Source organism: Oryctolagus cuniculus, chromosome 2, assembly GCF_964237555.1.
Source record: "Oryctolagus cuniculus chromosome 2, mOryCun1.1, whole genome shotgun sequence".
Taxonomy (NCBI): Eukaryota; Metazoa; Chordata; class Mammalia; order Lagomorpha; family Leporidae; genus Oryctolagus; species Oryctolagus cuniculus.
In genome coordinates, this window is record NC_091433.1 from 139,744,964 (window position 1) to 139,762,312 (window position 17,349).

Consider the following 17,349-nt stretch of genomic DNA (forward strand, 5'->3'; position numbering starts at 1 on the left):
CTAGGCAAATGAAAACTTATACTCACTCAAGAACTTGAACATGAATATTATAGAATTTTCATTTGTAATTTTCAAAACCTGAGGGAAAAAAAATCTGTCAACAGGTGAATAAACTAGTACATATACTCAATGGAATACTGCTGAGCAATGAAAAATTAACAATTATTGATGTAACAACTTGGATAATAACAAAAGAATTATACTGAGTGACAGAAACCCACCACAAAAGTTTATATCATATAATTGTAATTATATGAGATTCATGAAGTCAAAAGTATATAGAGATCAGTGGGCTGTCATCACAGCTCACCTGGTAATCCTCCGCCTGCAGCACCGGTACCCCGGGTTCTGTCCCAGTTGCTCCTCTTCCAGTACAGCTCTCTGCTGTGGCCTGGGAAGGCAGTGGAGGGTGGCCCAAGTCCTTGGGCCCTGCACCCACATGGGAGACCAGGAGGAAGCACCTGGCTCCTGGCTTCGGATCGGCGCAGCACGGCGGCCGCAGCGGCCATTGGAGGGTGAATCAACGGCAAAGGAAGACCTTTCTCTCTGTCCCTCTCTCTATCACTGTCTAACTCTGCCTGTCAAAAAAAAAAAAAAACCCACACATTTGACTGGCGCCATGGCTCACTTGACTAATCCTCCACCTGTGGTGCCAGCACCCTGGGGTTCTAGTCCCAGTTGGGGCACCGGATTCTGTCCCAGTTGCTCCTCTTCCAGTCCAGCTCTCTGCTGTGGCCTGGGAAGGCAGTGGAGGATGGCCCAAGTGCTTGGGCCCTGCACCCACATGGGAGACCAGGAGGAAGTACCTGGTTCCTGGCTTTGGATTGGCGCAGTGCGGCAGCCGCAGCACTGGCCGTGGCAGCCATTTGGAGGGTGAACCAAGGGAAAATGAAGACCTTTCTTTCTGTCTCTCTCTCTCTCTCTAACTCTGCCTGTCAAAAAAAAAAGAGATTAGTGACTGTGATCTAGGATTATGGAGAAGAGATCAGTGGCTGTCGGGGGTTATGAGTAGGGAAGGGTGAGACAAAGAGGGAGGTACTTTTTGGCATGATGGAACTCCTGGATGTTGATTGTGGTAGTAGTAACTTGAGTCTAAACATATATTAAAACTTCAGAACTCTAAACCTTAAAAAAAATCAACTCAACACGTAACTTAAACAATAACATTTTTAAAATATGTAAGTGAAAGATGAAAAAAATTTAATAATTTCAGATTTATATAAATGATTCATAGTAATAAGCAGATGAACTAACCAGACAACTCTGTATATTGAGATTATGTTAATATTCTTTTTCTATACATTTTGGGTTTTCCTACAGTAATAGTGGATCACTTTTTTAAGTATTTAATGAATGCATTTTTTCATAGATACAAGTTTAAGAATATGGCAGTTTTTCCCCCATACTGACCTCCCCCCACCACCCAACTTACATTTCACCTCCTTTGACCTCTCCCATCTCCTTCTTCATTATTGTTCATTTTTAGTTTCATTTTATATACAGAGGACCAACTCCATGTTATGCATAGATTTAAACAGTTAGTACCCATGTACACACACAACATATAGAGTCCAGTTTGGGAGCAAAATTTGCAGTCAATTCTCATAGTACAACTCATTAGGGACAGAGGTCCTACATGGGCAGTAGGTGCCCAGTGTCTTCTGTTGTTCCTTTAACAATTAACACTCTTATTTATGATATCAGTGATCACCTGTGGCTCTTTCCATGGGCTGCCAAGGCTATAGAGGCCTTTTGGGACCACAGACTCCATCAGTATTTGGAGATGGCCATAAGCAAAGTGGATGTTCCCTCCTTCCTTCAGAGAAGAGTATAGTGGATCACTTTTAAAACTAATCTTTTTTTTAACTTTTATTTAATGAATATAAATTTCCAAAGTACAGCTTATGGATTACAATGGCTTCCCCCCCCCATAACTTCCCTCCCACCCGCAACCCTCCCCTTTCCCTCTCCCCATCCATTCACATCAAGATTCATTTTCAATTCTCTTTATATACAGAAGATCAGTTTAGTATATATTAAGTAAAGATTTCAACAGTTTGCACCCACATAGAAACACAAAGTGAAAAATACTGCTTGAGTACTCGTTATAGCATTAAATCACAATGTACAGCACACTAAGGACAGAGATCCTACATGAGGAGTAAGTGCACAGTGACTCCTGTTGTTGACTTAACAAATTGGCACTCTTGTTTATGGCATCAGTAATCACCCTAGGCTCTTGTCATGAGCTGCCAAGGCTATGGAAGCCCCCTGAGTTCACCGACTCTGATCATATTTAGACAAGGCCATGGTCAAAGTGGAAGTTCTCTCCTCCCTTCAGAGAAAGGTACCTCCTTCTTTGATGACCTGTTCTTTCCACTGGGATCTCACTCGCAGAGATCTTTCATTTAGGTCATTTTTTTTTTGCCAGAGTGTCTTGGCTTTCCATGCCTGAAATACTCTCATGGGCTAATCTAAAACTTCTACCATTCATTTTTATTTTGTAAACTCAGGATTTCTCAACATCACATTTTGTTTCCATGATTATATCTCCTAAAAATATATATGTAAAATACAATATTTGTACATTACACTTCAATTTAATAGCTCTTCAGAAATGTTCTATAAAATATTTTCTGGTGGAAAAATCAAAAGTGGCTTTCATGCATTTAACATAATGGTATTTCAATGATTATACAGTTGATAGAGTCCAGGAAAGCTTTATTGTAATTATGTTTTTAAAACTCAGATATGTGAAAAAATTAATATTTTTAAATCCATAACTTATATCTAACACGAAATTTTTCTTTTTAAATCTTTTTTCCAATTAAAATATCTATTCACTCCAGACAAGTAATTGACAGATGGAATGAATTTGAAAAAGACAACGTTGCTGGCTCTTTGATGACTAATACTTATAATGCAGAAGGTAATGGTAGTCACGTTATCAAAAGCATTCAAATTTAACCAAAAAATCAAAGCTATTGTTTGTAAGAGCTTTCAATAAATAAAAATAATAAAACCTTAAGAATTTCTAGTTGATGTACAGTAAGACTACTGTTGGTTGATGTAATATAAAATTACCAATGCACTTGATTCTAATGAAGGCTAAAATTTAATAAGCATATAACTAAATACAATAAAGTGCGGTGATACTGTTAAAATATTGATTCTGATTCAGTAGTTCTGGGGTGGGACCCATGATTCTGCTGCCTAACAAGCTTACAGATGATATGTATGCTGCTTGCTTGGAGTCTACATTTTGAGAATACAACTCTGAGGGCCACTGAGAAAAAATGATATGATTCTTGCTCAGTTTACTAGGAAAGAAAAAAATACAAATAGTGAATACTGTAACATAAGACAGGCATATATATACTCCCTTGCAGTGGTACCAAAAAAAGCTATAGCATAACAGTGGAGTCACTGCCAGCCAAGATGTCCAACTTAATAAGCAGCTGGCCTTCAAAGATAAAGAATTCAACATTCAGAAGAAATTTCAGGGGCTAACATTGTGGCACAGTGGGTTAAGCTGCTACTTGTGACACCAGCATCCCATATTGGAATACCAGTTGAAGTCCCAGCTGCTCTGCTTTCCATTCAGCTCCCTGCTAATGCACCTGGAAAAACAGTGGAGGATGGAAAAAGTAAGTGGGCCTCTGCCACCCACATGGAGATCTGGATAGGGTTCCAAACTCCTGGCTTTAGGCTGGCCCAGCCCTGAACATTGCGGCTATTTGGGGAGTGAACCAGATGATAGAAGATCCCTTTATTCTCGCCTCTCCCTCCTCTCTCTTACTCTGCCTTTCAAATGAATAAAATAATTGTTTAAAATTTGTATAAGCAGGGCCAGTGCTGTGGCACAGCAGGTTAAATCCTGGCCTGCAGCACTGGCATCCTATATGGGCACCAGTTCGAGTCCCAGCTGCTCTACTTCCAATCCAGCTCCCTGGTAATGTGCTGGGAAAGCAGCAGAGGATGGCCCAAGTCCTTGGGCCCCTGCAGCCACGTGGGAGACCCAGAAGATCCTGGCTCCTGGCTTCTGATTGGCTCAGCTCTGGCCATTTGGGGAGTGAACCAGCAAATGGAAGACCTTTCTCTCTCTGCCTCTCCTCTCTTTGTGTAACTCTGACTTTCAAATAAATAAATCTTTAAAAAAATTGTTTAAGCAACTGTGGAGAAAGCAAGCACAAATAATATATGAAAGTACTTTAAAAAATTAAGTAAGTTTATTTTGGTACAAAAAGAAAAACTGAAATTCATGCATAGTTTTTTCATGATACACATTTTCTATGAACCCTTGTCAATATTCATGCAGATTACTGGCCATGAAGGGACAAAAGTAATTAACCCTTGAATGTTTTATATACCCTTTTCACTGTCCTCTACAGCTGAATCTAGCTTGGCTCACTCATTCTTTTAGCTTTCCTTCTAGGAATGGGCTAACACTGCTCAACAGTTGTCTCAAAATATCTAAGACTGCATGATTTATTAAGAAAAGAAGTTTGATTTACAGTTCACAAAGCTCAAGGTCCAAGATTAGGCAACTGCATCTGGTGAGGACCTCCTGCTGCATCATAGTATTGCACAAAAGAAGAGTGGCAAGTAGGCACACATGGAAGAGACAGAACACAGGGCAGCCCCCCTTAATAACAACCTACTCTTGTAATAACTAATCCAGTTAATTAATCCAGTAAAATTTTTCTTTGCTGGATTTTGTCATTTTGTCAGTGATAACCATTGTTCTGAACTAGGAAATTACAGCTTTATATGTTTCCTGAAGTCAGTGATACTAAAGCATCAAGAAGTAGTGGAGGCAGGATTCCAAGATGACAGATTAGGGAAAAACACACTGTGCTAGGCTAAGAATAAACAGTAAAAATAAATAGATAGATAGATAAATAAATAAATGTGTAGTAAATATATTCTCAGGGGAGAATTGGAGAGAAAACTGAACTGGAAATTGTACAAGAGGAAGAGGAATACCATGGACATGTGCAGAGGGTGCAGATGTGCAACATGAACACAAATGATTGCAGCAGCCAAGAGTCAGAGGAGGCAGTAGTTGCAATGGAGGTGAGACTGGACTACAGCAACCGGTGGTGACACAGCTGGAGGGACTGGGTAGAATGAGTCTGGACTGAAGCCCTGGGGGCTAGTAGTTGCTAGCAGTTGCCTGTGGACCCAGAGGAAGTAGAGGGGGCAAATTTATCTTGCCTCAACTTTCTCACAACAGCACTTGCTGCCTGGCTGAGAAAGGGCAGGAGCCATTTTCAGTTTGGGCGGCAGCTATGGAAGCCTCAGTGTGAACACACAGCAACTGGCTGAGACAGGACACCCTCTTGGCAATACTGATGACAGTAGCAGGGAGCAGCATTCAGCCAGTGTACACGCGTGATCCAGAAATTCTAGCAGAGGGAACAATCTGCATTCCCCACTGATTCTAAGCATGGCTAAGAGGTGGCTCGGCAACCACATAGACAGTGAGGAGCCAGCAGCCTCCTAGGATCAAGACGCATAGGCAGAGCTGTCTCAGGGAACATCTGCTTCTCTGTTGACTGGACAGGCTGGCAGGGCAGAAAAATCCCCAGACACAGCAACTGTGGGAGCTTGTGTGCTGAGATCATGGGGACTCGGTGGTTACATAAGAAGGTGCAGGATGTAGCAAGGTATTAGGATCTATCACACCCAACTTGAATGATACCCTGCATAATCAACATCACCCGCAAGAACTGATCAGATGTCCAAGGCCACACCAACCATAATCTCTTGGTAGTCACCAAATGTGCAGACATTCCATTAGGCCATAGAGGCATAGTTTAAAGATGAAAGCTATGAAAGGAAACAAAAATCAACTCCACAAATGCCTTTAAACAAGTAAGACACCATGACTCCCCTCAAAGGAACACAACAACATTGCAATATTAGAATGTGAAGATGAATGCTCGCTTCGGCAGCAAATATACTAAAATTGGAACGATCAAAGAAGATTAGCATGGTCCCTGCACAAGGATGACACTCAAATTTGTGAAGCGTTCGATATTTTTACACATTGTAATCAAACTCACCACAGTGAAACATAAAGAAAAGATTCTAAAATGTGCAAGAGAGAAACGTCAGATTACTCTCAGAGGATCTCCAATTAGACACACAGCAGACTTCTCATCAAACACTACAGGCTAGGAGGGAATGGCGAGACATAGCCCAGGTACTAAGAGAGAAAAACTGCCAGCCCAGAATATTATATCCTGCAAAGCTCTCATTTGTGAATGAAGGTGAAATAAAGACCTTTCACAGCAAACAGAAATTCAAAGAATTTGTCACCACTCATCCAGCCCTGCAAAATATGCTTAAAGATGTGCTACACACAGAAACACAGCCATCAATATGAAAGAAGGTAAAGGAAGGAAACCTCACAGCAAAAGATCACAGGAAGTTCAAAGCATATACTAGAAAATATCTTTGGGAAAATGGCAGGGCAAAGTTACTACTTATCAATAGTCACATTGAACGTTAATGGCCTCAACTCTCCAGTTAAAAGGCACAGACTGGCTGATCGGGTTAAGGAACAAAACCCATTATTTGCTGCTTACAAGAAACACATCTTTCCAACAAAGATGCATGCAAACTGAAAGTGAAAGGCTGGAAAAAGATATACCATGCCAACAGAAATGAAGAAAGAGCGGGCATAGCCATCTTAATATCAGACAAAATACACTTTAACATAAAAAATGTTAAGAGAGAAAAGAGGAGCACTATATAATGATTAAGGGTTCAATTCAACAGGAAGATGTAACCATTATAAATGTATATGCACCTAATTACAGTACAATGGTTTATTTAAAAGATATGTTAAGGACTTAAAGGCAGACTAAGACTCCAATACAATAGTACTGGGGGACTTCAATAATCCACTCTCAGAAATAGACTGATCAACCGGACAGAAGATCAACAAGGAAACAGCACATTTAATCAACACCATAGCCCAAATGGATCTAACAGGTATCTGCAGAAGCTTTCATCCTACACTTAAATAATTTACATGCTTCTCAGCAGTACATGGAACCTACTCTAGGATTGACCACATACTAGGCCATAAAGCAAGTCTCAGCAAATTCAAAAGAATTAGAATCATACCATCAGCTTCTTGTACCATAGGGGAATGAAGTTGGAAATTAGTAACTCAGGAATCCCTAGAACATATGCAAACACATGGAGACTGAACAACATGCTCCTGAATGAACATTGGGTCATAGAAGAAATCAAAAACTTTCTGGGAGTAAATGAGAATAACAGCACAACGTATCAAAACTTATGGGATACAGCAAAGGCAGTGTTAAGAGGAAAGTTTATATCAATAGGTGCCTAAATCAAGAAGTTGAAAGGGCACCAAATAAATGGACTTTCAATGCATCTCAAGGATCTAGAAAGACTGCAGCAAACCAGACCCAAATCTAATAGAAGAGAAATAATTAAAATCAGAGATGAAATAAATAGCATTGAATCAAAAAAAATTACAAAAAATCACCCAAACGATGAACTGGTTTTTTGAAAAAATAAACAAAATTGACACCCATTGGCCCAACAGCTAAAAAAAGAAAACTCCCAGATCAGTAAAATCAGAGATTAAAAAGGAAACATAACAACAGACACCACAGAAATAAAAAGAATCATCAGAAATTACTACAAGGACTTATATGCCAGCAAACAGGGAAATCTATCAGAAATGGATAGATTCCTGGACACAAACAACCTACCTAAATTGAACCAGGAAGACATAGAAAACCTAAACAGACCCATAACTGAGACAGAAATTGAAACAGTAATAAAGGCCCTCCCAACAAAGAAAAGCCCAGGACCAGATGGATTCACTGCTGAATTCTATGAGACATTTAAAGAGAACTAACTCCAATTCTTCTCAAACTATTCAGAACAATCGAAAGAGAGGGAATCCTTCCAAATTCTTTCTATGAATCCAGCATCATGTTAATTCCTAAGCTGGAAAAGGATGCAGCATTGAAAGTAAATTACAGACCAAATTCCCTGATGAACATAGATGCAAAAATCCTCAATAAAACTCTGGCCAATAGAATGCAACAACACATCAGAAAAATCACCCAGCCAGACCAAGTGGGATTTATCCCTGGTATGCAGGGATGGTTCAATGTTCGCAAAACAATCATTGTGTTACACCACATTAACAGACTGCAGAAGAAAAACCATATGATTCTCTCAATAGACACAGAGAAAGCATTTGATAAAATACAACATCCTTTTATGATGAAAACCCTAAGCAAACTGGGTACAGAAGGAACATTCCTCAATACAATCAAAGCAATCTATGAAAAACCCATGGCCAGCATCCTATTGAATGGGGAAAAGTTGGAAGCATTCCCACTGAGATCTGGTACCAGACAGGGATGCCCACTCTCACCACTGCTATTCAATATAGTTCTGGAGGTTCTAGCCAGAGCTATTAGGCAAGAAAAAGAAATTAAAGGGATACAAATTGGGAAGGAAGAACTCAAACTATCCCTCTTTGCAGATGACATGATTCTTTACTTAGGGGATCCAAAGAACTCTACTAAGAGACTATTGGAACTTATAGAAGAGTTTGAAAAAGTAGCAGGATATAAAATCAATGCACAAAAATCAACAGCCTTTCTAAACACAGGCAGTTCCACGGCAGAGAAAGAACTGCTAAGATCAATCCCATTCACAATAGCCACAAAAAAATCAAATACTGATAGAATAAAAAAGGGAGAGAATGATCCAACATGGGAAGCGAGATACACAGCAGACACATAGAATGGCAGATGTCCTAAACAGCACTCTGGCCTCAGAATCAGCCCTTAAGGCATGTGGATCCGGCTGAAAAGCCCATGAGAGTATTTCAGGCATGGAAAGCCAAGACACTGTGGGAAAAAAAAAACCTAAATGAAAGATCTCTGCGAGTGAGATCCCAGTGGAAAGAACAGATCATCAAAGAAGGAGGTACCTTTCTCTGAAGGCAGGAGAGAACTTCCACTTTGACCATGGCCTTGTCTAAATATGATCAGAGTCGGTGAACTCAGGGGGCTTCCATAGCCTTGGCAACTCATGACAAGAGCCTAGGGTGATTACTGATGCCATAAACAAGAGTGTCAATTTGTTTAAGTCAACAACAGGAGTGTCTGTGCACTTACTCCTCATGTAGGATCTCTGTCCTTAGTGTGCTGTACATTGAGATTTAATGCTATAACGAGTACTCAAACAGTATTTTTCACTTTATGTTTCTATGTGGCTGCAAACTGTTGAAATCTTTAGTTAATATATGCTAAACTGATCTTCTGTATATAAAGAGAATTGAAAATGAATCTTGATGTGAATGGAAGGGGAGAGGGAGAGGGAGAGGGAAAGGGAAGGGTTGCGTGTGGGAGGGACATTATGGGGGGGGAGCCATTGTAATCCATAAGCAGTACTTTGGAAATTTATATTCATTAAATAAAAGTTAAAAAAATAAAGTTAACTGAAAAGTGATCCCTGTTAAATATAAGTGTGGGAATAAGAGAGGGAGGAGATGTACAATTGGGACATGCTCAAGCTGACTTAACCCAAGTGGTTGAGTTAGAAATGTGCCAGGGGGTTCCAATACAATCCCATCAAGGTGGCATGTACCAATGCCATCTCACTAGTCCAAGTGATCAATTTCAGGTCAAAATAGATCATAATGATAGGTCTAAGAACCAAAGGGGTCACATAAACAAGACTAGTGTCTGCTAATACTAACTGATAGAATAACAAAGTGAGAGAACAATCCAACATGGGAAGTGGGATACATAGCAGACTCATAGAATGGCAGATGTCCTAAATAGCACTCTGGCCACAGAATCAGTCCTTAAGGCATTCGGATCTGGCTGAAGAGCCGAGAGAGTATTTTAGGCACGGAAAGCCAAGACACTCTGGCAAAAAAAAAAAAAAAAAAGCCATCAAAGAAGGAGATACCTTTCTCTGAAGGGAGGAGAGAACTTCCACTTTGACTATGATCCTGTCTGAATAAGATCAAAGTTGGCGAGCTCAGGAAGCTTCTATGGTTTTGGCAACTCATGACTAGAACCTGGGGAGATTGCTGACGCCTTAAACAAGAGTGTCAAATTGTTTAGTCAACAACAGGAGTCACTGTGCACTTACTCCTCATGTAGGATCTCTGTCCTTAATGTGTAGTTCAATGTGAATTAATGCTATGACTAGTGCTCAAACAGTATTTTGCACTTTGTGTCTGTGTGGGGGCAAACTGATGAAATCTTTACTTAATATATACTAAATTGATCTTCTGTCTATAAAGATAATTGAAAATGAATCTTGATGTGAATGGAATGGGAGACGGAGCAGGAGATGGGAGGGGTTCGGGTGGGAGGAAAGTTATGGGGAGGAAAAAGCCATTGCAATCCATAAGCTGTACTTTGGAAATTTATATCTACTAAATAAAAGTTATAAAAAAACATGTGAAGATAAAAGACTGAGGAAATACCAGAAACATAATTCAGAAAATTATCTCAGGATTATCTAACAATAATCAGAAACAAATCCATAATGAAAGAAAACCATACATAAGATGAATGAAAATTTTTCCATAAAAGGAACATTCTTCAACACAACACAATCAAGGTAACTCATGACAAACCTACAGGCAGCATCCTATTGAATGGGGGGAAAGCTGGAAGCATTCCTCCTAATATCCAGAACCAGACAAGATACTGACTCTCATTATTGCTATTTAATAGAGTCCTGGATGTTTTAGCCAGAGCCATTATGCAAAAAAAAAAAAAGAAATCAAAGGGATACAAATTACAAATTGGAAACGAGGAAATCAAATTCTTCCTATTTGCAGATGACATAATCCTGTATATAGGGGATCCCAAACGCTCCACTAAGTAACTATTGGAACTCATGAAAGAGTTTGATAAAGTGGCAGGATATAAAATCAACACAGAAAAATCAATAGCCTTTTTATACACACACAATGTCATGGCTGAGAAAGAACTTTTAACATCAGTCCCATTCACAACAGCTCCAAAAAGAATCAAATACCTTGGAATAAATTTCACCAAGGATGTCAAAGATCTCTACAATTAAAATTATGAAACACTAAAGAAAGAAATAGAAGATATTAACAAACAGAAAAATCTTCCATATTCACGGATTGGAAGAATCAACATCATCAAAATGTCCATACGTCCATACTATCAAAAGCAATTTACAGATTCAGTGTGATCCCAATCAAAATACCAATGACATTATTTGCAGATCTAGAAAAGATGATGCTAAAATTCATATGGAAATAGAAAAGATCCCAAATAGCTATCTTGTACAACAAAAACAAAGCTGAAAGCATCACAGTACCTGATTTCAAGACATATTACAGGGCAGTTATAATCAAAACAGCCTGGCATTGCACAAAAACAAATGGATAGACAAATGGAACAGAATAGAAATGCCAGAAATCAATCTATGCTTCTACAACCAACTTATCTTTGATAAAGGAGTTAAAATCAATCCCTAGAATAAGAACAGTCTCTTCAACAAGTGGTGCTGGGAAAACGAGATCTCCACATGCAGAAGTATGAAACTAGATTCCTATCTTACACCTTATACAGAAATCCACTCAAAATGAATCAAAGACCTAAATCTATGACCCAATACCATCAAATCATTAGAAAACATAGGGGAAACTCTGCAAAACATTGGCATAGGCAAAGACTTCTTGGAAAAGACCCCAGAGGCACAGGCAATCAAAGCCAAAATTTAAAAACTGGAATTACATCAAGCTGAAAAGCTTCTTCACTGCAAAAGAAACTATCAGCAAAATTAAGAGGCAACTGACAGAATGGGAGAAAATGTTCACAAACTGCAACTGTTAAAAGATTAATATCCAGAATCTATAAAGAGCTCAAAAACTTAACAAACAACACAACAAACAATCCAGTTAAGAAACGGGCAGTTAGTTGTCGCCAATCAGGGAGAACATATGACTGAGCACCAAAGGGGAAACTTGTTGAAGTGAAATGGACACTATGAGAAACAGTGACTTGATCAGCTCTTGTCCTGAGGGTTGATGTACAATGTAATACTTTATCCATTTCAGTATTTTTTTGTTCTAGTACCATTGGTTGAATTCTGTAATTAACACACAATTACTCTTATGTGTTTAAATTTTAACTGAAAAGTGATCCCTGTTAGGAATTTGGAAAACATTATGCTGAGTGAAATAAGCCAATCCCAAAGGGACAAATACCACATGTTCTCCTTGATAGGTGACAACTAACTGAGCACCAAAAAGGAAACCTGTTAAAGTGAAATGGACACTATGAGAAACGATGACTTGATCAGCCCTCGCCCTGACTGTTGATGAACAACTTAATATGTTATCCCTCTTAGTATTTTTTTTGTTTGTTCTACTTAATACTTTTGGTTGAATACTGTAATCAATACACAATTCTTCTTAAGTGCTGAAACTTAACTGAAAACTGATCACTGTTAAATATAAGAGTGGGAATAAGAGAGGGAAGAGATGTGCAATTCGGGCCATGCTCAAGCTGACTTACCTCAAATGGTAGAGTTAGAAACATACCAGGGGATTCCAATTCAATCCCATCAAGGTGGCATGTACCAATGCCATCTCACCAGTCCCAGTGATCAATTTCTGTTCACAATTGATCATACTAATAGGACAAAGAACCAAAGGGATCACATAAACAAGAATAGTGCCTGCAAATACTAGCTGATAGAATAAAAAAGGGAGAGAACGATCCAACATGGGAAGTGAGATACACAGCAGACCCATAGAATGGCAGATGTCCTAAACAGAACTCTGGCCTCAGAATCAGCCCTTAAGGCATGTGGATCCGGCTGAAAAGCCCATGAGAGTATTTCAGGCATGGAAAGCCAAGACACTGTGGGAAAAAAAAAAAAAAAACCTAAATGAAAGATCTCTGTGAATGAGATCCCAGTGGAAATAATGGGTCATCAAAGAAGGTACCTTTCTCTGAAGGGAGGAGAGAACTTCCACTTTGACCATGGCCTTGTCTAAATATGATCAGAGTCGGTGAACTCAGGGGGCTTCCATAGCCTTGGCAGCTCATGACAAGAGCCTAGGGTGATTACTGATGCCATAAACAAGAGTGTCAATTTGTTAAGTCAACAACAGGAGTCACTGTGCACTTACTCCTCATGTAGGATCTCTGTCCTTAGTGTGCTGTACATTGAGATTTAATGCTATAACGAGTACTCAAACAGTATTTTTCACTTTATGTTTCTGTGTGGGAGCAAACTGTTGAAATCTTTACTTAATGTATGCTAAACTGATCTTCTGTATATAAAGAGAATTGAAAATGAATCTTGATGTGAATGGAAGGGGAGAGGGAGTGGGAAAGGGGAGGGTTGCGGGTGGGAGGGACGTTATGTGGGGGAAGTCATTGTAATCCATAAGCTGTACTTTGGAAATTTATATTCATTAAATAAAAGTTAGAAAGAAAAATGAAACGGGCAAAGGATGAACATTTTTCAAGAGAGGAAATTCAAATGGCCAACAGACACTTGAAAAAAATGATCAGGATCACCAGCCATCAGGGAAATGAAAATCAAAACCATAATGAGGTTTCACTCACTCCAGTTAGAATAGCTCTAATACATAAATCAACAAACAAATGCGGGCGAGGATGTGAGGAAAAAGGTACCCTTGTCCACTGTTGGTAGGAATGTAAACTGGTGAAGCCACTGTAGAAGACACCTAGAGACACCTTAGAAATCTGAATATAGACCTACCATATGATCCAGCCCTCCCTCTCCTGGGAATTTAAGCAAAAAATTAAATCAGCATATGAAAGAGTTCTCTGCACCTCCATGTTCACTGTAGCACAATTCACTATAGCTAAGATATATAATCAACCCAGAGGTCTATCAACTGTTGTCTAAATAAAGAAATAGTGGAGTATATATACACTATGGAGTACTATTCAGGTATAAAAAGAAATGAAATGCTGGGGCTGGTGCTGTGGTGCCGCGGGTTAATGCCCTGGCCTAAAGCACCAGCATCCCATATGGGTGCTGGTTCAAGACCCGGCTGCTCCACTTCTGATCCAGCTTTCTGCTATGGCCTGGGAAAGCAGTAGAAGATGGCCCAAGTCCTTGGGCCCCTGCAACTGCATGGGAGACCTGGAAGAAGCTCTTGGCTCCTGGCTCCTGGCTTTGGATTGGTGTAGCTGCGGCCTAGGCAGCCAACTGGGGAGTGAACCATCGGATCGAAAACCTCTGTCTCTGCTCTCTCTCATTGCCTCTCCTCTCTCTTTGTAATTCGGACTTTCAAATAAATAAATCTTTTTAAAAAAATCATCATAGTGGGCCAGTGCCGTGGCTCACTAGGCTAATCCTCCACCTGTGGCGCCGGCACTCTGGGTTCTAGTGCCGGTTGGGGTACCAGTTCTGTCTTGATTGCTCCTCTTCTAGTCCAGCTCTCTGCTGTGGCCCGGGAAGGTGGTGGAGGATGGCCCAAGTGCTTGGGCCCTGCACCCGCATGGGAGACCAGGAGGAAGCTCCTGGCTCCTGGCTTTGGATCAGTGTAGTGCGCTGACCGTAGCAGCCATTTGGGGGGTGAACCAACAGAAAAGGAAGACCTTTCTCTGTCTGTCTAACTCTGCCTGTCAAAAAAAAAATCATCATAGTGGTCAACTTAATACTTATAACTTGATCAGATATGAAAAGATTATCCAATGATTTAGTATATACTATAAAATTACTGAGACCAGGATACAACCAGCAGACTTTTTTGGAAAGCAAGTCTTATCCCATCAATTTGATTTACTTCCATCACAGTCCACATAATAAATTGTGGATATAATCTATAGTACCCCCAGTTTCAACAGGCTCTGGATTATATTCTGAAATAATCTATAAAATGTTTTAATTGTTAATACCTTTATTCCTGTTAGTGGCACATCTCAATAATGTCAAAAGTAAAGCAAATAAGCATTGAGCATTTACAATGTGCCAGGCGCTCTGGTAAGTGCTTCAGACACTGGGCTAAAGTTAACTCCCATTTACAAAACAACTACTATTCTGTTCACTTAAATAGAACTAAATTTTTTAAAGATTATCTGTTTGAGAGGTAGAGTTCCAGAGAGAGGGAGAGACTGAGAGAAAAGTCTTCCACCTGTTCGTTTCCTCCCAAATGGCTACAACAGCCAGAGCTGAGCCCCTCTGAAACCAGGAGGCAGGAGCTTCTTCCTAGTCTCCCACCTAGGGGTCCAGGGACCCAAGCACTTGGGCCATCGTCTACTGCTTTCTGAGGCAATAGCAGAGAGCTGGAACAGAAGAGGAGCAGCCAAGATACAAAACCAGTGCCCATATGGGATGCCAGGGCCATAGGCAGAGGCTTAGCCCATTACACTACAACATCAGCCCCAGAAGTCAATTTTTAAATGACATGCAAAAGAGAGAAAATCTGCCTATGTAAACCCCACAAGTTAGAACAGTTTCTGCATTTTTAAATTTTGGGGAGAGGGAATCAAAAGAACAACACTTTGTGACAAATTAATATGTGAAATTTAATTACAATGTCTACAAATAAAGTTTTATTGGCACATAGCCATTCTCATTCTTTTAGATGTCATTTTTGGCTGTTTTCATGCAATAGTGAAAGAACTGATTAGTGCTGCACACTGCTGTTTGGTATACTGGAAACTTTAGGGATAAATACAAAGCATTTTAAATGCCATGCATAGTGCCATATCACGGCATTTTATTTTGGTTTAGTTACCAGTGAATGCTCATCAGATCAGAATAAGGAAAGAAAATTGCTTTTCAAAGGCTAAGCTTTAGAAACAAAATGGAGTGAACTGTTACTGAATCTAATGAGAAAGCACTGTATTTACTGTGCAGTGACACTATAGATATGGACAAAAGAGTCCAACATACATATATCAATATTACCAGAAGAAGGACTCAACATAATATCTGTATACCCAATCCAGGCACACAACGGGCAGAAAACTAAGAAAATTTTAAATGTAATGTCCATACCAGAATTTCTAAACAAAACTTGAATTAATTACATTACATTTTATTGAAATTATTGAAGAAATGTATCCAGCAATGTATCCAGCAAAAATAAACTTGTCTAAGACTGCTGGCTATTTAGTGAATATAGTTGTTCAAAAACCTGAGGACATTTGGAGTAACATCAATAGTTAATTTTTTTTGTTTTGACAGGCAGAGTGGACAGTGAGAGAGAGAGACAGAGAGAAAGGTCTTCCTTTTGCAGTTGGTTCACCCTCCAATGGCTGCCATGGCTGGCGGGCTGCAGCCGGCACACCGCGCTGATCCGATGGCAGGAGCCAGGTACTTATCCTGGTCTCCCATGGGGTGCAGGGCCCAAGCACTTGGGCCATCCTCCACTGCACACCCCTGACCACAGTAGAGAGCTGGCCTGGAAGAGGGGCAACCGGGACAGAATCCGGCACCCCGACCAGGACTAGAACCCGGTGTGCTGGCGCTGCAAGGCGGAGGATTAGCCTAGTGAGCCGCGGCGCCGGCCCATTAATTTTAAAATAAATGCAAAAGGGTCCAGCATTGTAGCACAGTGGATGAATGCCCTGGCCTGAAGCACCAGCATCCCATATGGGCGCTTGTGGGAAGCAACTCAGACTAGACTGTTACTGGAATTAAGACTTATTCTATGCATCTGCTCTCCCACAATATGGCGCTGGGAGAGGAGGAAACAGCTTCTACACAGCTGCCTCCAGTTCAACCAATAAACAGCAGGACCTGCTCCTGATTGGAGGAGAGCAGCATACTCGGCGTGTGGGTAGCAGAGTTGGGATTGGTGGCAGAGGACTATAAAGGAGAGAGACAACATGCACCAGGAACATCTATCTGAAGGAACACCTGAGCAGCCCCCAAGAGAGCCGGCCGGCGGTGTGCCGCTCCCCCCGCGGAAGTGGGGAAAGTGGCAGGTGGAACCGCCCTTCCACGGAGGTGGAAGGGACGGTAGCCAACCCGGGAAGAACCAGCAGCAAAGCCGGGGAGGGCCGAGCAGACAAAAGAACAGTGCAGGGTCCTGTGTCGTTCCTCCACGAAGAGGGGGGAGCGACAGGGCACTGGTTCAAGTCCCAGCTGCTCCTCTTCCAATCCAGTTCTCTGCTGTGGCCTGTGAAACCAGTAAAAGATGGCCAAGTCTTTGGGCCCCTGTGCCCATGTGGGACAGCTGGAAAAAGCTCCCGGTTCCTGGCTTTGGATCAGCTCAGCTTTGGCCGTTGCGGTCAATTGGGGAGTGAACCAGTGGATGGAAGACTCTCTCTTTCTCTCTCTGGCTCT

General features: G+C 40.7%; 1 long non-coding RNA gene and 1 other non-coding gene across 2 annotated transcripts in view; one reads left to right on the forward strand and one right to left on the reverse strand.

The window, feature by feature from the left end:
• LOC103347670 (uncharacterized) overlaps positions 1–17,349 on the reverse strand; it is a 323,804-nt gene that overhangs the window by 191,722 nt on the left and 114,733 nt on the right. The window lies entirely within an intron of this gene.
• LOC127490406 (U6 spliceosomal RNA) lies at positions 5,942–6,047 on the forward strand. Its single transcript, XR_007918368.1, has one exon. It is a non-coding gene; the product is annotated as a U6 spliceosomal RNA (small nuclear RNA).